The 25,936-nt window shown below is 36.4% G+C and overlaps 1 protein-coding gene across 33 annotated transcripts in view; it reads right to left on the bottom strand.

Moving 5' to 3' along the window:
* LOC102160801 (uncharacterized) overlaps positions 1–25,936 on the bottom strand; it is a 1,256,521-nt gene that overhangs the window by 352,408 nt on the left and 878,177 nt on the right. For 18 of the 33 annotated variants that reach the window (XR_014806239.1, XR_014806258.1, XR_014806240.1 and 15 more), the window contains 4 exons: positions 22,476–22,523; positions 17,751–17,854; positions 13,935–14,037; positions 9,854–9,950 (listed from right to left, as the gene is read on the bottom strand). The gene's annotated coding sequence lies outside the window, so the exon portion shown is untranslated. Of the gene's footprint in view, positions 1–3,527; positions 9,951–13,934; positions 14,038–17,750; positions 17,855–22,475; positions 22,524–25,936 lie in introns of those variants that run through there. The other 15 variants (XR_014806243.1, XR_014806209.1, XR_014806241.1 and 12 more) reach the window with 3 other exon arrangements.

The raw sequence follows: 25,936 nt of genomic DNA, 5'->3' as shown, positions 1-25,936 counted from the left end.
GTGGTCAGAGGACAGAGATCCCCAGCCTTGACAGGCCGTCAGTAGAGCCTTGCTCCCCACCTCATCGACCCAGACACTGGCAACACTTTATATTAACTGGCAATATAGGATCATTCAAAACAAGGGCTGGAGCTCAGGCCATGCGGCCAACACAGCAGTGCTGTGGCTCATCACAGCACAGTCCTCTGAGGCTGTAGATCTCTAGAGAATGAATGACAGATTTCTAGGATGCTGCTGTACAATGGACTGCGGAGAAGCAAAGGCAAGCAAAGGGAAAGAAGAGAGGAAACACTTTCCCAGGCTGCTCAAAACATCCAACCACCTGGCGGGGATGGGGACAGTGGGGGTAGTCCTCACAGCCTGGCCTGCAGTCAGAAGTGTGAGTCTTTCTAAATTAAACATCTGGGGTAGTTGAAAAGTGTAAGAGATCCTGAAAAGAGTCACCTTTACATGTGGGAAGTATCATTGTACATTGGTTTCTTCCTCTGCTCTTGCATTTGGAGAACAAACGGGGAATGTCATCTTCAAATATGGAGGGCAGTGGCAACTGCAAACTGGTTGTAGGAGAACTTTTCTCCTATACAAGATCTGGACTAACAAATAAATAAAAATAATGCCACCAGGTAAAATAATGCATTATCAAAATTTATTATTTATAGCATCCATGATTTTTATGTTAAATAATTTTGTGGGGAGATTTCTAATGAGGGCTGTAACTCGTTTTCAGTAAATATATTTATATTTTGCTTAAAAAATAGTAGTAGGCTTTTGGTTTAAAATGTAAGCAGTAGCACTTATCAAAGAACAGATAAAGATATTGAGATTATAGTCTCTGTGTAACTTAAAAATTTTTATCTTGGCATATTTAAATGCTAGTCTTAAGGTTTGTATTTCACATGAAATTTCTTCAGTCATCTTGAGGGGCTGTTACACACCTTCCAATCTTCCTGTAATTAAGGCAGTAGTTTTGTTGTCATCTTGTCACAACTCAAGAGAAAAACTGTGAAAACTCAAGAGCACATTCAGTAGTAAGTCAGTATTAGACAGCTCTATGCAATTTTGCTTTGCATCTTGAGGCACTTCATTGCACTTGTGAACAGTCAGCCATTCCTTTACCACTAACTTTTCTTTCCCCTCTAAAGATTCTTTCTTTTTTCTTAAAATTTCTCAGACGAATCTTTTTCCACTTGCTTCTAGGATATTCCAGGAACTCAGGTGTTGGTAACTCTAGCAAGGAAGTCAATTTAGTTTTTCTAGAATTCACTAAGATTAAGACTTTACTCTCTAGTTTTAACAGAATTCTTTTTTTTTTTTTTTTTTTTTTTTTTTTTTTAGGGCCACAGTTGTGGCATATGGAGGTTCCCAGGCTAGGGGTCTAATCAGAGCTACGGCTGCCAGCCTACATCACCACAGCGTTGGATCCGAGCCGTGTCTGCAACCTACACCACAGCTCACAGCAATGCCAGATCCTTAATCCACTGAGTGGGGCCAGGGATCGAACCTGAAACCTCATGGTTACTAGTCGGGTTTGTTAACCACTGAGCCACGACAGGACCTCCTGGAATTCTAAGTAATATTATAAAATTAACTTAAGCCAAAGCGCATTTGGATGAATTTGTAACTATTCCATAATGTTGACAATCATGTACTGAGAAATTCTTGCATAATAGTTAATAATGTTTTTTTTGTTTGTTTGTTTGTTTGTTTGTTTTTTTGTAAAAGACAGATTCTGTCCCATGGAGAATGATAATGTGGAATTTAAAATAATAAATGACAAATTTGTATCTTCCTTTTTTGATGAGCCTTAGGCAGAGCCATCTACACATTAAATATTTTCTTTGCTCATATTACTTCTATATATCAAAAACATGTCGTAAATTTCTAGAGGTTAGATAATGACCAATAATTCACTACTAAACCAAAAGGTCCTTCAAGGAGAGTCCCAAAGACCTGAATTTATTTGATTTTATTATAACTTAGAGCAGAGATCTATTATCCACACCAAACACAGCTGGAGAACAGAATTATGATTGGAGATGTAGGCAGAGAGTGACATTAAATTCTCAGCTATAAGAAATCTCACAATGATTTCACAAATACATAATTGGGCATGATCAGCAAGATCATCACTATGGATTAAAAAGACCTGAGAACTAACCATGAATCAGCAGTTCCGTAGGTAATTGATTACTGGTCTTGAAAAATGTATAAATGAGGATGTAGCTCCACAGAATGAGTCTCCCTATATCCAACATTGGTAAGCTTTCAACATTTATACATTTGCCTACTTTTGAACTCTATATGTTAATCAACTGACAAGAGCATAAAAGGGAAAAATGGAAATAATGGAAGTACTAAAAATGGGTAGCGAAAGGGCAATGCAAAATGACTGGGGTTACTTTGTATAAGAGAAGGGGGTGATGACAATGTTGAGTGTATGTGGTGATTTTACGTGTATGGGAGAATATAAATTAAGTGAATGTCACCAGTACCAAATCTAAAATGTAATGTAGTTGTTTTGACATAATCTGTAATTCTTTTCCCTTTAGAAAAAACTTTTTGATTAAAAAAAATACCCTAGCACTTTTGAGTAAGTAAAGATGAAGAAAGGTAACCATATAATTTACTATTCAGTAAATGCATGCAAAGTTATGCTCTTCACTTAAAATGGATAGGTGAGGTTCTTGGAAAGAAAAACGACATCTGATGAACTTTAAATTGTTTCCAGGCCTTTTATCTTTGTGATAATTGTAGCCAAAGTCCAAATTTTGCTCATTCCAATCCAGCCGTTTGAGATCTGTAGACCCATGTGCCTATAATGCCCAGAGAGACACCTGGTTCAGTTTCACCGTAATTACCTGTTTCCCTTGCCTCTATCTGGCATCCTTTGTTTCTGACTTCCATGCTACGAGATGCTAGCATTTAGCTTTCTGTTCTTCCTCACCTTCACAACCGTCAGTGGTAATCCAACATCAACAGCAAGCATCATGCTGTAAAGAACGAGGTTTTCTTTTTTTTTTTTTTCCTTTTTAAAGATAATTTCCAAATGAAGAAAGACAAAATTTTCCCCTTTTCTGTCACCTGTTTCTTACTATTATGTCTGCTTTTAGGTTTCACCAAGGAGTATCTTTGATGCTATTCCTCTCAATCCTAGAGATTAGGATTTTTGAGAGAAAATCTTAATCTTGTAATATAGAAGGCAGAAATTTTTATATTTGAGATTACAGTTGATGAAATTGCCTTTTAACAATTACTGTTTCACAAACGATTCCTAATTTTCTTTATATGAACATAGCATTAAGGGCTCCACAGAGTGGCTACTGCTGTTAATTGTGACTTCTTCAAATAATTTTTTACTTTTATTTGAACTTTGCCTTGGGGAATATTCTTCATCTTTTGAAGAAGTTATGCTTCCCATGTGATCTTACATATTATACTGGTCATAGACTCATTCTAATCTTTAGAATGACTTGTGACTTGGAAATGAATTCATGAGGTTAAGAGAAAATTTAAAATATCCCCATGGATTTATTTTTCTTTTTTCTTAGCAATAAAGCTCAACATTGAAATAAAGTAATGATATAAAATGAGTTTTATCTAGTTTTATTTATTTTAAAGAGCCACAATACCTTTTAAGTTTTTTTTTTCCCTCTACTCAGTTTTATGTCACATTTCCTTATTGTTATGCTTTTGGTTATCAGATGCTTTTATCATTATGCCTCTCCAACTCAAAATGGTACCTACTTCTGTTCCATATACAGTTATTATTCACTTTAAGGATAAGTGATCAACTCCATATTTTCAAATCTTATTCTTGTTAAATATTTTAGTGAAATATTTCTAAGGATGACAAAAAACTGTAAAGGTCAAACTACGGAAACATTTTACTACCTTCGTATACTTCCACAAAGGTTTTTCTATTTAATTCTAAGGTAAAATCATCTCCTGATTTTTTTCCCCCAAAATGTCTTTCAGTAGTCTATATAGGAAACAAAATTAAAAATTTTAATTTATATAATGCTAAATAGAAAACTGTCATCAGACTTGCTTATTAGTTTGCTTTTATTTAGATTCAGCTTTCAAGATGTAAAAAATACTTTCTCTGTTCCTCCTACATGAATATTTGTGAATTGGCTGCCACCAAGTAGCAGGTTGTATTTTAATGTATCATATTCATACCTTTAAGGCTTGGTTCATCATTAAAGGAGTAACTATCTTTAATTTTTGTAAGGGCTTTTAATTATTGGTACTTATTTCATATTTTGATTAATTTTGGTTTTTAATTTCCACTACCTGTCATGGCATGTTTTGTCATGATCTTTCAGTTGGGTGCCATTTTAATTGTTATTCTAGGGATTCATTTTCTCATTTATTATTACCTCAGTCCTTTTAACTGCTTTCAGAGGGCTAATATCAACTTTCAAGGATAAAGTGTGAAGAACAGATTGCCTTCACACATTGATAATTTTGAAGATTTACAAACAAAATTAAAAATATGATTTCCAGTAATGTGCTTAATAAAATTTGCTACAATTTAAGTAGTATAATCCTTGAAATTTGCATTAGCAAAGTCTTAAGAAACCATATGGTGTACATCAGTATGTACTAATAATATCTACAACTACTTTTAATTTATAGAAAGCATTTTAAGTTAGAGTAATGTAAAAAAAAAAAAAAAATCACCAAAGCTCTTTTCTTGAATTATAGCATCATTTGGTCTTTAAATGGTATTAACTTTTGGTCTTGGGTGGACAAACTGTTTTATAAATTAAAAAAACACAGTAATTATATATGGAATTATGATGGCATAGGAAAAATAATAAGAATTTTAGAATTTGAAGAATTAGACTTGAATTATTATTGAATGATTATGGCCATTATTACTTTGAAAAGTTATATAAACTGTATGTGCTTCAGTTTATATAGCTGTAAAATGGGGACAATTAACTAGTGAGTTTAGGGGTACTCTTCAGGAAAAGGAATACTAATTTAAGGTTTATATAAGAGCAATTAGAATGACTGAATGACTTAAATGCGCTGTCAGATTACTTTTATACTACATGTACTGACTTATTAATTAACATATGTAGGAGTTTTATCACCTGAATACTTATTTCCTCAGGCTATTTCTTCACCGGTGATAATTTTGTATGCCATTTCCTTTGCAACTGACAGACTTTTTTCAGAACAAGATGAATCAGGTGGATTGAGAAGTGATTCAATATGTTGGGACGCCCTAAACATAAAGGTTCTCCACATAGCATTGCTATAAGACTTGGCCCTAAAAATATGGGAATTTAATTAATTCCATTTTATGTTATTCTCACCAAAAAAGAGAAAAATCCATGTTGGATTTATAACTATATTTGCTATATTTCTGAGCATATTCCTGATATGACATAACTTCCATTTTGACTAGGGATCAATGAGATAAGAGCCTTCCACCTTTACATTTATGAAGATTGGAAGACGTTTTCTACAGGATAGAGCCTCTGCTTGAACACTTCCAATCTATTGTGTCCTCTATTGTACACAGCCTCCTGCTTCTGGAACCACAGGACATGGTCGCAACATGACCTGAACACTGTTTTAGCTGCTTTGTTTGAACACTCTGGGTGAGTTGGCACAGTGTCAATGCAGAATAGTCCCGGTCCTGGATGGTTAGCAATAACTGAACTCCTCACACAGATGATTGCTAACCACAAAAATCTATTCTGTAAAACCCAAACTAATGTGTGTCCATCTCACCCTCCTCTTAGCCAGGTCCTAAAAATGCTTATAGTCATTCCAATGGTACACAAAGTAAAGAGCTATGGAGAAGTCAGCATAGAAAGAGAAACTGATTGTGGTCAAAATATCTTACATAGCAAATATGCAAAAATATATGAGTACTGGAGTCCACTGTTAGATCCCTCTCAGGGCCTTAGAAGAGGAGGGCCAGAAGCTTAAGCTTCATTAGGTTTATGTTAAATATGTCTTTTAACCCCACCTACTATGGAACAGGAGCAGCCTCAGGAAGTTAAGAGACACTAATTGGGCCAAAAGGAACAAGGCTGAGAAATGTTTAGGAGGTAAACTTAGAAGGATTTGGTGAGAGTCATAAGGGGAGGGAGGAAGAAAGGAAGGAAAAATGGAATTTTAGAATGACCCCTAGGGCCCTGACTTAGAAACATCACAATGAACAGTAAGTCTTGACATGAACAGGGTAGACTGAGGAGATGATGAGAAAAGTTTTGGACAATGTTGAAAATGTGGAACTATTTCTGGCACAGCCAAGTAGAGATTTCTCACAACATTTATATTCAATTCCAAATTTCAGAGAAGACCCTAGGGTCTAGAGACTTGTGTTTGAAAGAGTCAAGTACACAAATTATAGTTAAAACCCAGAGCCTGAATAAGACCCTACCCCCAGGCCCCTCCGCACACACATGACTGAGTATAGTATGTAGAACAGTCAGTCATAGAGGGAGCCCAGGAACACCATTTTTTTTTTTCGGTCTTTTTTTAGGGCCGCACCCACAGCATATGGAGGTATCTAGGCTAGGGGCTAAATCAGAACTGTAACCACTGGCCTGTGCTACAATGACACCAATGCCAGGTCCAAGCTGCATCTGCAACCTACACCACAGCTCAGAGCAATGCTGGATCCTTAACCCATTGAGTGAGGCCAGGAAACAAACCTGCGTCCTCATGGATACTAGTCAGATTCATTTCCACTGAGCCATTATGGGAACTTGGACACTGATTTTCTAAATGGGAGCAGAGGAACGGATCTGTCATTGTGAGAAAGGTAAAAGGAGAAACTGCAATGAGCATTGCCATGGAATTCCCAGGAATAAAGAGTTTCTAAAAAGAATGAGGGTTCAAAACTGACAATTAAAGGTAGAAAAGTTTTAGTTAAGTGGTGAGATTGAAAGCAGAAGCAGTATAAACCACACATAGAAAAAAGCTGGCTGGGTGAAGGAGCAGGAAGAGCTGGTTACTTCTTAGAAACACTGGGCCGATGAGATGATTTTCCTTTCTTTTAGTGAGGGAAAAACTTGAGCGTGTTTACAGAGTATAGGAAAAATATTGGTAGAGAAGAAGAGCTTTGAAATTTAGGAGTAACAGAAACAGTTCCCTAAGAAGTTTTTCCAAGTATGCCATCTTCTTAATTCTCTCTCACCTTCTCCCTGCGGTGTGGATTAAGAAGCCCTTCCATGATTACACATATATTAGACAATTATCTATTTATTTGTCAATCTTTCCCACTGGAGAATTTGGGGCCCCATTTAGTTTGTCTTTAAATCCCTTGTTTATTGAAAGAATGTCTATGGCTAGAAAGAGACAGAATGATATAGGTTGGAGAGCAGAGAAACAGGATCTGTCAGACAAGGGGACTGTTCGTAATTATTTTAAAATTTGAGTTAAATGATGAAGATGAGCTTAAATTTCGAGTCAAGTTTACAGAGTTCAGACCATAATCTTACTTATGTTTGCAGACCCAGATCAATTTCACCTCTGGGATATCTGATATTAATATTTTTTAAATTCTTTCTGATGGCCCCCTTTTTCATGCTGTTGATTGCAGAGGCACACTCCTAGCTGTGCAGAGCATGAAGAGAGAATATATAGGAAGTAGTAGTGGTGAATGAGACCATCAAATAAAAATGTTCTGACACACTGAAACCTGTGGTTATTGAAACTATTTTAAAACTCTCCAGGTCACTTTGTACAGGGAATGACAACAACAACAAACAACTGTTTCACAATCAAGGGCTACTTGTTTTGTCCTGAGCACCTATTTCTTAGAGTAAAACTGTTGGTCACAAACTAGACAAGGTAAGAAACCAAGGATGACGGTCTACTCATCATCAATATTTTAACCCCCCAAAATAAAGAAGAAATTAATGTGTGCCCGTTGATTGCGAATCAATGTGTTATCTTCATTTGCAAAGGACAGCACATTAGTACACGTTGATTTAGAGTTTCTTATTCCTGTTGAATAAATACACAGGTCGCTAATCATCAGCTACTAAATATATTTTCCAAAGGTGAACAAAAGAAGTGGGTAATTTGATGCTTCTTAATTAAACTCACAACACAGAATTTTTTTTTATACTCTTAAAAGCATTTGTTTATGAAAGCTAAATGAGTATAGATTTCTGATAGAAAGATCCCCATCCACCCAATACACCAACAGCTGTGAGTGATTCTGGCTAGTAAATTATATGCTGTCCTCTACATTGCCTTGTAAATGACCTCAACCCTGACCTTGACACAGCAGTATTTCTAAAAGAGAATAATAATTTATTCTCTGTTAGATGAACTAAACCGATGGTGGTTCTCAGCTATAATTCTGTACTATTTACTGAAAAACTGGTCCCATATATTCAGATAAATTATAGGTGGAGTGAGAGTGAGAGAGCAAGAGACAGAGAAATAGGAGATCTATAGACAGATTTAAACAATATATATAGAAGCATGTATATTGCAGGGAGGGTGGCCAGGAAGTAGGGAGTGATAGCTAGCTATTTGGGTAGCCATCTAGATAGTATGGTTTCATATGCATCAAATTTTCTTCAAAATATGTTTTCCAATAGGGTTATAGCTATAGCTGTAGATAAAGGTAGAGATACAGACATAATCTTTACAGATTTTATGTGGTTGTAGCAATAATTTACATTCACAGAACTTCCATACCTAAGATTAACATACCTGCAATGAGAATTCCACAATTGTTATACTGACCCACAAACATTTCCATACATCACAGATCACATTAGCCCATTATAAAGCTTTGTTTATGTGTATGTAAACCCCTACATTAATGTTTTCTATTCTGAAAATTTCACCCGCACAGCGCCAGTCACTTAATTGCGCTAATTATTATTCACACATTAACGCCTATTAGTCAGCATGGGTTTCTTTCTATTTTTTAAAAATGTTTTAGCCAGTATTCAGATTGCACTTACTTGGCAGAAACTACTTGTTATAGTGATTTTCAAAATCTGGCAGTAAGCCTAAGAAGCAACCTCTTTTGCTGTCTGGATTTCCTATTCCAGTTATCATTTCAGATCTAAACAGACAATCTGTTAAACTCATTGAAAGTTTATGAGTTTCAAAAAAGAAAAAAAGGTGAAGAGGAACTTCAGAAGGTCTCCAAATTCTATTGCCAAAGCAATAGAGAACAATCTTCTAGCAAATTGGGGTTCGGTTACATTGTATCTGATGTGCAATTACTGGTAGAAAATTCATCCTATAAAAATTGTTAAATTTGTAATTTTTTTGGTCATAGAAATATTAGAGAAATGTTTAAGCATACTCAGGGGTATGGCCTGCCTAAGTTGGATCCCAATACAACACACACTAAGATACAATATTGAAGTTGTCTGTTTCTAATGAAGATTGAGTTTATTCTAATATAAGAATTTAGACACATATTGTAATAATAAAGTTGAAGTTAATTTTAAATATTACATGTAGATTTCTGGGAATACTAACTTAAGAGCTAGCAGTGACACAGAGGCTAGCACATGAATTACTATTTCCTGTGCTTATTTTTCTAAACTCTATTAATTAAGTTTTTTTCCTTTTGGTGGTTTAAAAAAACCCCTCACTTCGTGGACTGAATTCCTAGAAGGAAACAGATTTGTAGACGATAGAAGCAATAAAGTAAACCATCACATTCTCCCATATGCTCAGCTTTGTTGACATTGCATCTTGCAGAATCTCAGATTTTGAGGGGACTTTAAACAAAATGCCAGTAGAGAAGGAGAGGTTGAAGATTCATGAATGTCTTAGTCCATTCAGGCAACTATAACCAAGTACCATAGCCAGGATGGCTTAGAAACAACAGAAATGGATTGCTTACAGTTCTGGAGGCTGGAAGTCTGAGTTCAGGGCGCCAGCATGGTTGGGTTCTGGTGAGGTCCCTCTGGCGAGGTAGACTTCCTTCTCCTCTGTGTATCCTTACATGATGGAAAGAGGGGAAGAGAGCTCTTTGGGGTCCCTTTTACAAGAGACTAGTCCCATTTACAAGAGGGCTCTACCCTCCTGACCTAATTATCCCCCAAAAGACCCACCTTCATCTCTATCACACTGGGGATCGGGATTTCAACAGTGAATTTTTGGGAAACACAAATATTCGGTCCATTACATTGAAGAAGAGGAAGCCATTCCCCGACACTCTGTTCCTTCAGTTAGTTCCTGACTGAATAGCTAAAAATCTAAGTCCATCTGTAAGTCTGCTTATTAGTCAAGCTGACCTTGGATTAAATCCTTAGCTCACACTTCCTGGGTTTACGTCATTTAAAGTAAAATGTTAACTTCATCTTTTCAAAATATAGATTCTGGAACCTGTGTTCTCCAGCAGTCAATGCTGTAACGATCCTAAACGATTAAAATGGAAATCTCTGGGCTTCACTGGAGGCTGGAAAGAAGAGTGTGGAACAAAGTCTTCTGAGGGGAACTCAGGGAGTAACTGTTGCAGGACCATCAGTGTAATATGGTGAAAGTGATCTAAAAGAGTTAGGGGGCAAAATCGAAATCAAAGACAAGTCCCAGTTAGTACCCATAGGACAAAGGAACTGGGAATCACTTGGATCCATTAAAGTTAGAAAAAAATAAGACCACAATTCAGAGATGATTAAAGTTGGTCAAGCCAGAGCCATTACAAGGACTAGAGATTTCAGAAGCTGTGAAAGCCAGTGAGTGATAAGCGGTCCTTTGGATGTGATAACTTGGGGGCTATTCCTGATCTTAAAGGATTCTGTAGATATAGAAAGGCACGGGGATGAAGTGAGAAATCATCAGGGGCGCTACACAAAGCACTTTCTGTTACCTTACATCTGGGTGAGGATTTTTCTGGCTTTCCTCCATGGCGCATGGCTGGTCCTCTCTTAGGACCTGTGACCATCCACACACTTGTTTCCCCTTTGCCCCTCACACTTTAAGTTCAGAGGTCCAGACTGTGCATTTATTCTGCAGTTCACAGTTCACCGTTTTACAAAGGATAAGTCTAAAATAAACTATTGATATTAACTGAGAAATAAATGGGCTGAATGATAACTATGTCCACATCTCTGGGGCTGTGTTTCATTTCATGAGGTATTTGTTAGACTTGTCTTTGGCTATTTAATTCAATTGCTTGTGGTGTGATGAAAATGATGCTGGGGTCACAAGTTCAGTCCTTGTGTGAGCAGCCTGCTGAGCTCTATTTTATGGCCACTGAGTCCATTGGCCAGCTGTCCTGAAAATGCATGACACTGGCCACCAGAGGATGAGAAAAAATGTGGGGGATCAGGGGAACCTCATCACCTCTTCTAACAATACAACTCAGGAGTGTTTGACTCATAATAAATTGGTCTTTGCACATAGGGTCCTGCTGTTTCCCTCAGGAATACAATTTAAATATTATAATATATCTTTTTGGAAGTCTAGGAAGGAATGAGCCACAGATAGAATTAGGCAGCACAATGAAAACAGCAGAAAAATCGTCTTTGACAGACCAAAGCTTGAACCTCATCTCTGTCACTTGTGGCTGATGCAATCCCTCAAACAAGTAGTCTTTCTGAGCCCCAATTTCTATAAAAACTTAATTTATAGGACTCTTACGAGAATTAGAGGAGATCACATTAATGCCATAAATAAAATATCAATATCACAAGTAAATTCTCAGTAAATGTTAGCTGGTAGTAATAATTTAGTGTTGCAAGTAGACTAAAAGGAAATGGTTGGCCACATATGAGATTAGAAGGAATGTAAGAATCAGAGATATCATGGCTATCGAGGATCTATGTGAGATATCCAAGCCTAAGTTTTACAGATAAGAAATTAAAGAATCTCAGGTTTAAGTGCCATGCTTGGTAGTCTCAAACTGGCAGAACTGAGACTTGAACCTTCATCTATATGTCCAATCTCATTGCTCCTCATGCTTAGCAGTAGGAGGCAGTAGGAATTCCAGTGAGGGATTTCATATTTAGAATGCTTTTTTTTTTTTTTTTAAGGGCCACACCTGCAGCATATGGAAGTTCCAGGTTAGGGGTCCAATCAGAGCTGCAGCCACAGCCACAGTCATGCCGGATCTGAGACACATCTGCAGCAGCCTACACTGTAGCTTGCAGCAGGCTAGATCCTTAACCCACTGAGCAAGGGCAAGGGTTGAACCTGAATCCTCATGGATACTAGTTGAGTTCTTTACCCCCTGAGCCACGATGGGAACTCCCATATTTAGAACACTTTAGTAAGTTCTCTCTTGAACACAAGAACACACTCTACCTTGGTTACTTAATCTAAGCAATGCTTACTGAGTGCTTATCATATGTCCAGTTTTGTGCTAGGTATTGGGGTGTGTGAGATTTCTCAAGACAAATATAAAACAGGCCCTGCCCTTGTGAGGACAAATCTCCAAAGAAAGATCACCACGTAAACAAATGAATGCAATTCAGTGCACTGAAAACTATGCTTCTGAGTAGCTCCATTATGCTCTGCCAGTGCTATTAGAGACTGCCTGTCAGTCACTGCTTCTCCTACATTTGCCCATAGAAATGACTGCCAAAGAATATGTTAAGGAAAACCTGCCAGAATCTTACCCATCAAATGTAGTGTGTATGGTTGCTCTATAGCCATTTGATAGAAGGATGTGAACTTGAGATTCAAACAGAAAGCATCCTTAAGTTTACTTATGCAGGTATTTTGATACTCTTGAGAGTAGGGGGCATTTACAACCATCTGTGTGTCCCAGGTGGTGCCCTTGGGTCTTATTCTTATGTAGTCACTAGCCATGGGAAAACTTCATTCAGGAAAAAAATTCTGGAGTCATTGTTCCATTCCATTTGTTTGGAGGAACCAATGGCTAGATAATATTTTGCTTGGTAGAAAAATAACTCTGCTATATTGCCTTAACTTTTATTTTATTTATTTATTTATTTATTTATTTGGACTGCATCTGCAGCATATGGAGATTCCCAGACTAGGGGGCAAATTGGAGCTGTAGCTACAGCCTACGCCACAGCCACAGCATTGTGGGATCCTAGCCCCAACTGTGACCTAGACTACAGCTCACAGCAATGCCAGATCCTTAACCCACTGAGCAAGGTCAGGCATCCTCAGGGATACTAGTAGGGTTCATTAACCACTGAGCCACAATGGGAACTCCTGTCTTAACTTTTAAAAATAGATTTACAAATAGTTGAATATTCCCTCAACATTACTTTATATGTCCCACTTTTGTGAACTGAGGCCATGCTCTTTGTTGACTAGCTTTGATTTGTTGGTGTATTCTTTGATAAAAAAAAATTACCCCTTGATCAAAAATTAATATGACAAAAATAATTCAATAGACGTTCTACTTATACATGTTGAAATTCAAGAAGTATTAATTTGTACTATATATCAAAATTATAATGAATATAATTTGGAAAAGGAAATGTTTTTGATTTAAAAGTTAGATAATAAAAATATTCCTTTTTATTTTTATTTTTTTTTGTCATTTTAGGGCCACAGCCTAGGCATATGGAAATTCCCAAGCTAGGGGCTGAATTGGAGCCGTAGCTGCCAGTTTATACCACAGCCACAGCAATGTCAGATCCGAGCTGCATCTGTGACTTACACCACAGCTCATGACAATGCTGGATCCCTTATTCATTGAGCAAGGCCAAGGATCGAACCTGTATCCTCATGGATACTAGATGGGTTCATCACCATTGTACCACCACAGGAACTCCCTGTTTGGCTTTTTAAAAAGGTGTAAGGAATAGGGAGAAAAATAATATTCTCTTTAGACAACCAAAAATATCTACTTTGTCAACTGTCACAAATAACCCTTTCTGCCAAAAAAAAAAAAAAAAAAAAAAAAAGCCACCACCTTCAATTCCTTTAACCAAATTGAACAGGTATCACAGTTCTGCAGCTTTACATTAGGTTAATGTAAAGTCTGTGTTCATTTCACTTACTGTATAATTAGGATTTGAGTCCAAATCCCAGAGTGCATATGACAGGAATTTTCTTAAGGCAACTATCTGCTCTTCTCAAACGGTCTTCTTATTTCTTGTGTTTCTAAAATCAGAAAAGTGAGTATAAACAAATAATAAATGACCTTTTTGAGTACAACATCTGAGCATAGAAAGATTAATTGACCTCCATCAACCAGTCATTAAATCAAATAGGAGCTTTTCTTGTACTTTTAAACCTCCGATTTACAGTCAGGCAAATTGTGTAAAAAGGCTGGTAATACAGTGACGCCCAATGCCACTGGGCTTTAGAAAGCTGACAGTTCCTGTAAAATAGTCATTAAACAACCTCTAGAAGAGACTCATCAGCAGATGCCCCCAGGTGAAGGAGAGAGAAAGCTGAGAGAATGAAGGAGAATCTAACATCTTAGCATGACTGAATTAAACAGAGCATATTATGCTGATTTTCAGAGTCAGCCTAGTAATTTAATTTTCAGAGCAGTTCCTTTGATTGTAGCAACCATTTTATGAAACATTAATAAAACTTAGTGTGTGCGTGTGTGTAAAACACATCTCTTTTCCATTTCATTAAGAAAAAAGAGTCAACATCGTCAAATTTGCTGACCATTAGTTCTGTAAATGCCAAAAGAAAGATTTTTGTTGTTGCTATTTTCAAAAGAGCAAAGGAGCCGAATAACGGAGCTTCCACTGTATTATTCCACAGTAAGCACAAACCAAGGAAAAGGAAATAACGTATATAAAGTTATTATGTGTTAGTCCATTGGATTTTACTTTAAGACTCTGAGCTAAATCACGACTGAAATGTTATAGTCCAAAAGTGATTTTGTATCTCCTTTATAATGATGTCTACTGTGCACCTAAATTATTTGTTGTAGAATACTAAGTGTTTAACAAAGACATCTAAGACGATATGGATCAAGATGTCCAGTGGAAAGTTGTTTTTAATGATTTTTTTTACATTTTGAATAACAGAAGATTCACAGATATGAATATTTTAAAGAAGGAAGAACCTTTAAATAATGAAGAGAGATGTGTCTCACTTTATAGAATATGTGTGTTTTTGAAATGTGCATCATAAAACTATTTTCTTTGCAAGTTAACTTATATTTTCTCATTTATTTCCATCATAAAACTGAAGATCCATTCTCACTGAAGTAATTTTTGGCTCAAAGACAATTATCACATTTAAGAATGAATCAACCCTTTTAAATCAGTGGTAAATTTTATATTCAAACCTAGTAATTAGTCTTAGTCTGAGTGCTTTGGTTATAACTCTTTCTTTTCTTTCATGACATAACCTTTATTTTAACCTTATTGTTAGATACCTTGTATTCCCCATTAAACTCCATGTTATTTTTTAAAGAAATAAGCATATGTAAATGATAAATGAACAAGTCAGAATATTCTTTCAAAGTAACATAAAAAGGCAAATAATACATTTGGTAAAGACTAGTAAAACTAAATAAATAAATAACCCACACTGCTAGTCACAGCATGAGCATGAGAAATGTCACAGATGAGGCAGCTCTGGAGGATGTTAGGTACTAGAGACCTGGGTTCATTGCAGATGCTGCAGGCAATTCACTGCAGACCTTGTGGGGTCACTTGGCCTCTCTGGGGTTGGGTTTCTTCATCCTTAAAGTGAGGAGGCCACACTAAAGGTTGAAAAATTTTTTTCCCATCATTATAATTCTGAGATCGCAGTAGGATGTTCCCTCTATGCAGGTCTGGTTATACTTTCTATGATTCTTGACATGTTGAGTAATAATAATAATATCTTTGTTAAATTTGGCAGTCCTTCTGCAAAGGATACCAAGATAGATACCTGGGTTCACTGCAGGCCATGGCCACAGGTTATCATAGTTAAGAAAGCCATTTCCAAACATATGTACATATGTTTAATGATTAGGCCCATATATGATTTCCAATCTTTTATGCTTATAGGTTTTCCCAGATCTTCTATTAAATTATAAATTTCTATAATTACTTCTGTCCTGAGTTCACAATTTGGACTTTGATATATTTGTTTCTATATCTGAGGCTCAAAATAATATCCAGTTAGCAAGGATAGAATTCAAGCTCTCTTGGGTATTACTATCATATATAAAAGCTTGCAAAGGATTGTCAGAATTTGTTTCATCTCATTACACCAAACACGTTAATTAACTCTTTAAGTTCTAAATTCTTATAAAATGAATAACCTGTTGGGAAAATCATAAAGATTCACATTTAAGCCCATACCTTAGGCACTTGTTAATCACCAACTGTAAAATACCCATAAGATTAAGCACCACACATTCAGGGAAGGAAGGAAATGAAAATCAGTTGTTTAACAGACTTTCATCTGGGAGAGATTTTATTAAAAGCCTCTTTCCTATATGCCAAGATATGAATGCTTGAGTATAATTCAATTTTATACAAAAGAAAATTCCATTCAAATCTAAAGATAGAATGTTTCTATTCCAAGTTACTTTCCACTGAATTACTGAAAAGAATTGAAAGATAGCAATCCCAAGTCCTAAATGTATGAAACAAGTCTTCAAATAGTTGAAAAATAACATTCGCAAACTCTTGGGGCCATGGTTGACAGCAGAATAAGACCAACTATTCAGTGGGTTAAGGCTAATTCCATGGTGGGTAGGAGGAAAACAGTCAGTGTGAATATTGGTGGCAAAGTTTCTTGAGGCCTGTGGCCATTTTCTTGTGATTCTTTTAAAAGGGAAGCAGAGTGTGGAGCCCCAAATGCCAGCCCTAAGTTACACAATCTACTGGGCTACACTTTTTTCAAAAGTTTAATTTCCATTGTTAGTTCCATGAAGAACAGCCCTGCCCTCTCTATTTCCTTACAGAGCTGCTTTTGATGGAAAACTTTGTGGATGTTTGTGATATTGCTTAGAGCCCATTGGCAGATGAGCATCTCTTGCTGTGGCCTCCATCATTATTTGCCTGTCTTGTCTATTAACGAGCACTATCATCCCATCGTGGGATGACAGCTGCAACACGTACTCAGGCGCAATAAACAGCTAAATGAGGCGCACAGCAATTTCACTTGTCACCAGCGCCCTCGGCACGACTGGCTGCACAGCTTGATGCATAAATTCATGAGGCTGTTGCATATGATGGAGTATGCTTGGCTGAAAGAGGTGATGGATAGCAGGGCAGCTAAAAATGGCCATCACCTTGACTCTGTCAGGACATTTTTTAAAACTACCCCATCAGCTTTCTTGTATTCAATGCACTATCATAGCACAGAAGAATCTAAGGTACTGATTTGATACTTTTCTTCAGTAAAGACTTTTGGGGGGAGTTTTCTCTAAAAGGAGGTATCATGAACTGGGTGGGTTTCATTTATTCATTATTTGCTCTGATGCAGCAAGACTGACTTATGTTTAAGGGTAGAATTTTCTACATAAAAATCTCAGAAATAAATTTCAGTTTCAAAAATGGGGAGAAAACAACATGGGGTTTTGAAAACATTTCTGAATCATACAGTAGAGCAGTGGATTAGCTAATATGAGATTGGAAGAGTTTGAAAATAAGGCATAATGATATTTAAACACATAGATTACAAAGATAGAACTTATGCACAACTTATTACAAAATTGAATTAAATTCCAGGACGCATCATTACAGCAGTGTTGGCAATGCATTTTCTAATTGGTATACAAAACACAAGCAAAAACTAATACTTCATAAAAGTACCTCCATCAAAGAAGCGCCACATTGGGGAATTTAAAAATAACCAATGACACAATGCATTCATTTCTCTAAGACAAACCCCTTTAACCTCTTACTTACTCAGCTGCTTGAATTTAAGCCAGAACTCCAACCACTGTAGACAGGACTCTGGATGTCCCACTGAAATGAGCTACACATCCTCCATCTATGTTAGTGGAAGTCATCTAAGGAAGACAAATATAAAGGCAACAAAATCAATGAGGCAGTTTCCTGCAAAGCTTTATGCATTAATCTCTATCACACAGAGATATATACACACACTAGTGTAAGGGAAGGAAGTCACTTGTTCTCTAATAAAAGAGAAAACCCTTGATAATAAGCAATTAATAAAGTTGTCATGATTAGTTATGCAACTATGAATCAACATGCACAGTAAAAATGACCACTTTCTATAGACATAAAATATCTATGATTCAATTATAGTGAAAACAGTCATTAATATTGGTGGTTATGAATGATTCTTATACCTGCTTTCCTCCTCTTCCTTTTGTAATAAAGTAGGAACTCTTGAGCGAGAGTAAACCTAACAATTCAGACACATATACACTAGATCAAAGAACAAATTTATTAGACAGTTCCCTTTTCATTCTTATCTTTCCATATCTAAACTCAGGTTTTTCAAACTCACATGTTCAAAATCCCCTAAATTTAGCAAAAGCATTTTTAAAAGAAAGTTAGAAAGGTGAAATCTGTGGGGGTAAATTTTAGTATTAAGATGAAACCAAAATGCCATTCCAAATGATGAAAAAATGACCAAGTATGTAGGAAGAAAATATTTTTGAATTATTTGAGAGGCAAGGGCTTTTTAAAGAAGATAATTCTACAGCATGATTTCCAATGATATCCTTAAGATACCACTTTAATAGTCAGTTGCCTGGCTAGTTCTTGGGCTAGGTGGCTCTGATATAAGGAGGAGTGACCATTGGCCATTGGTGGGGAAGGCAGATGGAGAGGAGAAACTTCTTTTTTTCTTTTTTGGCTGCTGCATGCAGTGGCTTGATGTGGGATCTCAGTTCCCACACCAGGGATTGAACTCAGGTTGCAGTGGTGAAAGTGCTGGATTTTAACCACTAGACCACAAGGAAACTCTTCAGAAACAAAGTCCATTTGATTCTTTGATTCTTTGATTCATTTTCTTTCTTTCTTTCTTTCTTTCTTTCTTTCTTTCTTTCTTTCTTTCTTTCTTTCTTTCTTTCTCTCTTTCTTTCTTCCTTCCTTCCTTCCTTCCTTCCTTCCTTCCTTCCTTCCTTCCTTCCCTCCCTTCCTCCCTCCCTTCCTTTTTCTTTTCCCATTTTTTGCTGCCCTGCATTATATGCAGTTCCAGGGCCAGGGATCAGATCCGAGCCAGGGATCAAATCTGAGCCATGGTTGTGATCTATACCACAGCTGTGGCAAAGGTGGATCCTTTAACCCAGGTGTGCTGGGCTGGGGACCAGTAAGACTAGATTAGAGGACACTGGGAACTAGTAAGAGTAAAGATAACAACACGTAATATGTATCTATTTTAAGCCAAACATTGCAAGATCAGGACTAGGGCAAGATAAATGAAATATACTACTCAAGTAAAAATTAAAGGGATACTCAAAAAAAGGAAAAAAAAAAAAAAAAAGGAGTTCCTGTCGTGGCTCAGTGGAGATGAATCCAACTAGGAACCAGGAAGTTGCGGGTTCGATCCCTGGCCTTGCTCATTGGGTTAAGAATCTGGCATTGCTGTAAGCTGTGGTGTAGGTCGCAGATGTGGCTTGGTTCTGGCATTGCTGTGGCTCTGGAGTAGGCCGGCAGCAACAGCTTTGATTAGACCCCTAGCCTGGGAATCTCCATATGCAGTGGTTTCGGTCCTCAAAAAGACAAAAGATTAAAAAAAAAAAAAAAACTCAGTAATTAAGATAAGTGATAGTTTAATACAACATATTTTAAAATAGAAATGAGTTGAACATATTCATGACTGTATTAGTTATATTAAAAGACAGAGCTGGGATCCTAACTTGGATTTGCCTGACTCCAGAAACCAAGCTATTGTCAGTACATTGTGGGGCTTACAAGGAATGGTTGGTTGATGAGTGGAGGCCATCTCAGCAATTCAGATTATGGATTTAGAATATTTACCCAGCATCCCCACACTGTTCATTTAAATTATTAAACCTGTTTAAGCCTCGGGTTGAAATAATAAATGGCACATTTTATAATATAGGGAAGGAGAAAGTGACATGACTATAAATCCTTTAAATTCAGGGACATCTTTGATTTTGTATAGAGCTATCATGCAATAGCTTTGTGAGTGAATTAATATTAAATAAATGAATGAGATAAATAATATAAAAACTCTATGGCTGCTATAATCTATGAAGTTCCATGCAAGTATGATATGTCTTCTGCAGAAATATTAGATGCTTCAGTTAAGGAAATACATAATTTCTAAAATATTTTGTGGAGTTATCACCTATGATCAGTTTCCGTAATATAATAATTAGTTGAGACTGAAGGCCTAGATTGTAATATTAGACAAACACAGTGGCTTAAGGTTGGTCTCCTCTGCTCTCCAAATTGGTGACATAAAACTGAACAACGTGGTGACTATAAATGGCTGTAAACATGTAACCCCCCCAAAAAAATCCCTCAATGATAAACTAGCTTTTATTATTTATCAGTGCGGGTTCTGTTGGACTGTGGTCTATGAATAGGAAGCAACCACCAACCACTTGTTAGTTTAGCTAAAGAAAGAGAAAGAAAGAGAAAAGATAAAGAAGGAGGGAGACAGGGAAGGAGGAATGAAGGCAGCAAAGGAGAGAGGAAGAGAAAGAATGAAGAAAGCAGGAATAAAGGAAGTAAAGGAGAGAAAGCAGGAAGGAAGGAAAGAAGGAAGGAAGGAAGGGAGGAAGGAAGGAAGGAAGGAAGGAAGGAAGGAAGGAAGGAAGGAAGGAAGAAAGAAAGAAAGAAAGAAAGAAAGAAAGAAAGAAAAAGGGAAAAAGAAAGAAAAAGAGAAAGAAGGAAAGAGGAAGGAAGGAGAGAGAAAGAGAGGGAGGAAGGAGGAAGGGAAAGATGAAGGGAGGAAGGAAAGAGGGAGAGAGGAAGGAAGGAAGAAACGCTCTTTCCAGGATAACTCAGATAATGAGAGAACATGATATTTTGAAATATATTACCTAGAGTCATAACCAACTTTAAAATTTGAACTTTAGTATCATTTGTATTTATTAAATAATTTACTCAAGAACATTTTTATATTGAAGTATGTTTCCTTCTTTTGGAAAAAAAAAAGTGACAATCCAACCTAATGAACATTAGCCACAGCAGAGTGCAAAATGTTGGAGAGGAATCAGACACATTTAAACTCAACTTCCAGCTAAGCTAGTGCACTCCAGATGATAGGCTGGAGCTGGAGCTGCGCTTGGCTCTTCATGGATTTGGCTGACATCTAGCTGCCCAGAAACATTTTCTTCCTCTGAAAACTGAAATACCTATTTTTAGAGCAAAGTTATCCCAATGCAGTTCATTTCAAATATCCTTATCATGCTCTTTCCTGTTTATCTGTCACATTATATAGCCACATATATAGCGATATATACTTAAAATATGAAACAAATTATATTTACTTCAAACTTCTATTAATTGTACATTTTAATCCAAGGCTATGCATACACCAGCTTCTGTATGGTAAAACATAGTAAAGAGGCCATTATTATTTGTGCATGCATATATGTTTATAAGCAATATATTTTTCTTTTCTTTAACTTTGTTCTTTCTTTCCCTGCTCATTGACAATGATGCATTATGTGGCGTTGTTTTTATAAAAGAATACCACACAGGCTATACATTATGTTTCTAGATATGATGACCCTCTCCTATTAGTCTCTTGTTCTAACTTATCTTTTTTTTATCTACATTACTATCCTTTCTCTTAATTATTCTCTTTTCCTTATACTACACAATGATGAGTCTTTCTATTTCACGAGTTTTGGAACAGGGCTTCTCTACCAGAACCTGACCCAGAATCCACTTCATCACGGTAGGTTCCAGAGTGAAAGAACCATCCCTTAATAAACCTCATCATAACCCCTTTGCTTAACTTCAACATTAGTCCTCTACTATAGATTTGATGGTGTTATGTCCTTGCCTGAAACGATTCAATGTTTTCTCACCGTCTTTAGGATGAGACTTTAGGACTCTCATCATAGCCTCCAGATCACATGGCCTGGCCTGCCTTCTGCCCAGCTGCTTCTGTGTCATCTTACTCATCACTTTCTCCCTTTTAGCTACGCTTGATTTCTTCCATTTCCACCCATGTAGACTGCATACTCATCTGGATTAACTCATTGCGTGTAACACTTAAAATGACTCTAGGAAATAGACAATAATCTTATCTCAGAAACTGACAGAGAGAGGCTAAATAACTTCCCAAGGAATGCTCCTAAGAAGTAGCAGAGCTGGGATCTTGACCCACCAGCCAGAACCTAAGCACTCCTGGGAATTTCTACAAAGAGAAAGGTCTACAGATCTTCCTCTTACGATGGGGTTATGTCCCAATAAACTCATCGTTAAGTTAAAAAATACTGTCAGTTGAAAACGCATTTAATACACCTAACTTAACTGAACACCATAGCTTAGCCTGGCCTATCTTAGACTTATTCAGAATGCTTCTATTAGCCTATGGGCAAATTCATCTAACACGTGGCCTATTTTATAATAAAATCTTGGCCATCTCATGTAATTTATTGAACACTTTACCTAAGTGAACAACAGACTGGTTGTATGGGCACAGAATGATTGTCAGTATATTAGTTGGTTTACCTTTGCGGTCACGTGGCTGATTGGGAGCTTGTTCTGCACATCGGTAGCCTGGAAAAAGATCGAAATTCAAAATATTATGTATTGTTTCTATTGAAAGGATATCACTTTCGTACCATTATAAAGTCAAAAATCCTAAGTTGAACCACTATAAGTTGGGGACTGTCTGTATTTTGCTGTTTTATTTGGTCTAATTACTTGGCAAATCATCTTTGGAAAAACAAGAATAATTAACTACTTCCCAGGCAGTTAATGTCAATGTACCAATCTTCCAATTACCTTCTCTAAGAACCTATTTATCCTACTCTTGATCTATTTTGATATGTATTTCTGTATAAATATGTCTCAATAGTTTATAGACCAATCTCTCAAATATCTATAATGAATTGACATTCTTTGAATATGTGTATTCTCAAAATATTAATTTATATAATAATTTTGAGATGATGATATTGATTAGTTTGTACAGTAATTTTGAGACACAATGACAAAGATGATCAATGTTTCGGGCAAATGCTCATCTACAGGAAATCCAGATTAAAAGATTTTCTCCTAAAAGGAGATAACTCTTTGAAAAATGTGCATGAAAACATCAAGTCAAATTAATGTATCACTATACTATTATTGTAGTAAATGACAATTTCAGAGATATGACAGGAAAGATAATTGTGATACTTTTGTAATAAAGCATTAAATCCTATCCCTTCCTCCAATGACAATGATATTAAATGCTTACTAATGAATTCTTTACTATTTACTGGTAGGGAGCCTTTTTAGCTACTTGGACTTGAACATTTATAAACCTTGCTCTATTAATTACTAGCTGTGTGTCCTTGGGCAAATTAAACCTTCTTAATTCCAATTTCCTCATTTACAAAATGGGTGATTTTACTTGCCATATAGGTTTTGAGGATTAAATAAGATGTGAAAGGTAAAGCTCTGTATTTACATATATTAGAGGTTATATATCTAATGCTGTCTTTCTTATATTTAATTTCTCTCTAATTGATAGTCCAGAATATGTTGGTAGTAGTCATTTATTTTTAAGACCTATTTTAGCCTTCAATGTTGTTGCTAATTATTCTAGCCATACAAAATAAAAAATGACAACATCATGGTGCTGAGACTTTTAGGTAAAATAAACACCCGGGTCACATTAATTATTATTATTATTTAGGATACAGACTCCCCTTAAGTAATTACAGATTTCAGATTAGCCCAAGATAAATTTGAGTATTTATTGTCATATACATAATAGAATCAGCCAACCTAGCCCTTATGGCCTGATAAAGATGACTGAAATTAAAAAATTTGGAGTCCCATGAAAACAAATATCAACTAGAATTTCAGCCATTAATTGGAATATTTCCCAACATATGTACATTTGATAACACATAGCCCAAATACATTGTTTTAGGAAGAGAATCTTGATACTTATGTGAATACACAAAACATATACAAAAAAGGAAAAGTTCAAAAAAGGGTATTGTATTTATGCAAAGATTTTACCCTGAAAGGATTGTTTTTAAAGATTATGTGCTAGAGGAATTCAAAGGCTCATAATCTATCCAGAATATAAGTAAATAATTAAAACTTCAATTACCCCAGTATCCACCATGGTCCCCAATATATTTCAAAAGATGAGTGAATGACACATAACAAACAATGAAGGAATGAATGAATATACTTGTAAAAATGATATCCCATTCCTGCTATCTTCATCTGCCCCCTCTGGTGCAGGTGACAGAATTTTTTAATTCAAGACCACCAAAAATAAATTGTATCAAGCTAAACTTCTAAACCAGTGCGCTTTATTATTGTATGTTGGGTTGGTATACAATAGAGGTGCTAAGGGATTACAGTAATTCACATTTTTTTTTTTCTGTCTTTTTCCCTTTTTTTTTAATTTTCCTAGGGCTGCTTCTGGGGCATATGGAGATTCCCAGGCTAGGGTCTAATCGGAGCTGTAGCCACCGGCCTACGCCAGAGCCACAGCAACTCGGGATCCGAGCCGCGTCTGTAACCTACACCAGAGCTTAAGGCAACGCCGGATCCTTAACCCACTGAGCAAGGCCAGGGATCAAACCCGCAACCTCATGGTTCCTAGTCGGATTCGTTAACCACCGCGCCATGACAGGAACTCCAGATTCACATTTTAAGCCAAAATCATGTATTAAATAAAAATGCACTCTCTCTTTCAATTAGTGGCATTATAAGGTCCCACTCATCCATTCCGAAAAATCTGAGTCAGAACCTATTCTACTTCTTAGAACTAGTCTTTTTTTTTTTTTTTTTAATCAAGAAGAGTTTCTATCTGTCTTTATAATATCAAAGCCACACCTTTTCTATTCCTTTGTTACCTCCTAGATTCAAATTCATACGGCACCTACCCCTTCTTCAACCTACTCTTCCCATTTCTCCCAGTTATTCATTTCAAAGTCTGTATTGGTCATTTCATTGCCTTGTTCAAAAATACCCATTCATTCCTTTTCGCTAATATTTTTGTTTTTCAAGCTGCACCACGGTTTCTAGGGGTCTTTTGAGAGGCCTCTGGGTCGTCTGGGAGTGAGGGGGGAGGGAAGGGATGCAGAAGGGAAGGTATCTAGGCTTCTAACCTACTTCAGAGAAGCACTGTCTGTGCCATAGATTAGACATCTGTTAAGGATTTTATTTGATGAAAGCTTAAAAACTGAAAACCTTCGATCTAGACATGGTCTTCACTCCCATTAGAGTCCCAGCCCTGGTCCTTCTCCCACAAGTGACAGCACTCCTGTCCAGATCTGTGTTAGGTCATACTTTCCTGTGTTTCTTGTTTCAACCACACCAAGACTTGCATGGTTTTTGCCACGAGTTTTGTATACTGCCTCAGGTTTCATGCACAGGCTCTTTAATCTTTGAATCTCCCTTCCAACTCCTCTAGTTGAATTCCTACTAATGCCACCTCCTTCTTCTCACCCTAGAAATACTCTCCTTTTGATTCTTCAGAATCTCAATTTCTCTCTTTGAACCTCTATTATAGTTAACATATTTTGCCTGTGTATGAAAATACATGCTTACTTATCCAAGCGACTGTAAGTTCTTTAACATCAGAAACCACAATAAATTCAAGTTTTCTATTTGTATACCCATGTTTAATCCTTAATGCATTTTAATAAGTAATAATAAAAGCAATAAGTAATAAATTCAGGAAATTAGGTATACTGTACATTCTTAGATCAACTTTATTTAGTTATTGAAAAAACATGTATCCATGTTATACTAGATGCTAAACATTGTGCGAAATGATTTTTAAAGTAATATTTTAATGAGTATGGCTATGCCAGTCAAAATTCTTATTAGGTTTGCCAAAGAAGAATCATTACATTTAATTTTAAAGGTATAGAAAATAAAAAACAGGGAGATTAAATTATAGTGGGTTTTTTTTTTTCACTTTGCAAAATGGGTCTAGAGAAGCAAAATGATAC

The sequence above is a fragment of the Sus scrofa genome, chromosome 1 (assembly GCF_054392235.1).
Source record: "Sus scrofa isolate SSC_HxYL_T2T_F1_AM1 chromosome 1, Sscrofa_HxYL_maternal_Yorkshire_Landrace_v2.0, whole genome shotgun sequence".
Classification (NCBI taxonomy): domain Eukaryota; kingdom Metazoa; phylum Chordata; class Mammalia; order Artiodactyla; family Suidae; genus Sus; species Sus scrofa.
This window is presented reverse-complemented; position numbering and strand designations above follow the sequence as displayed.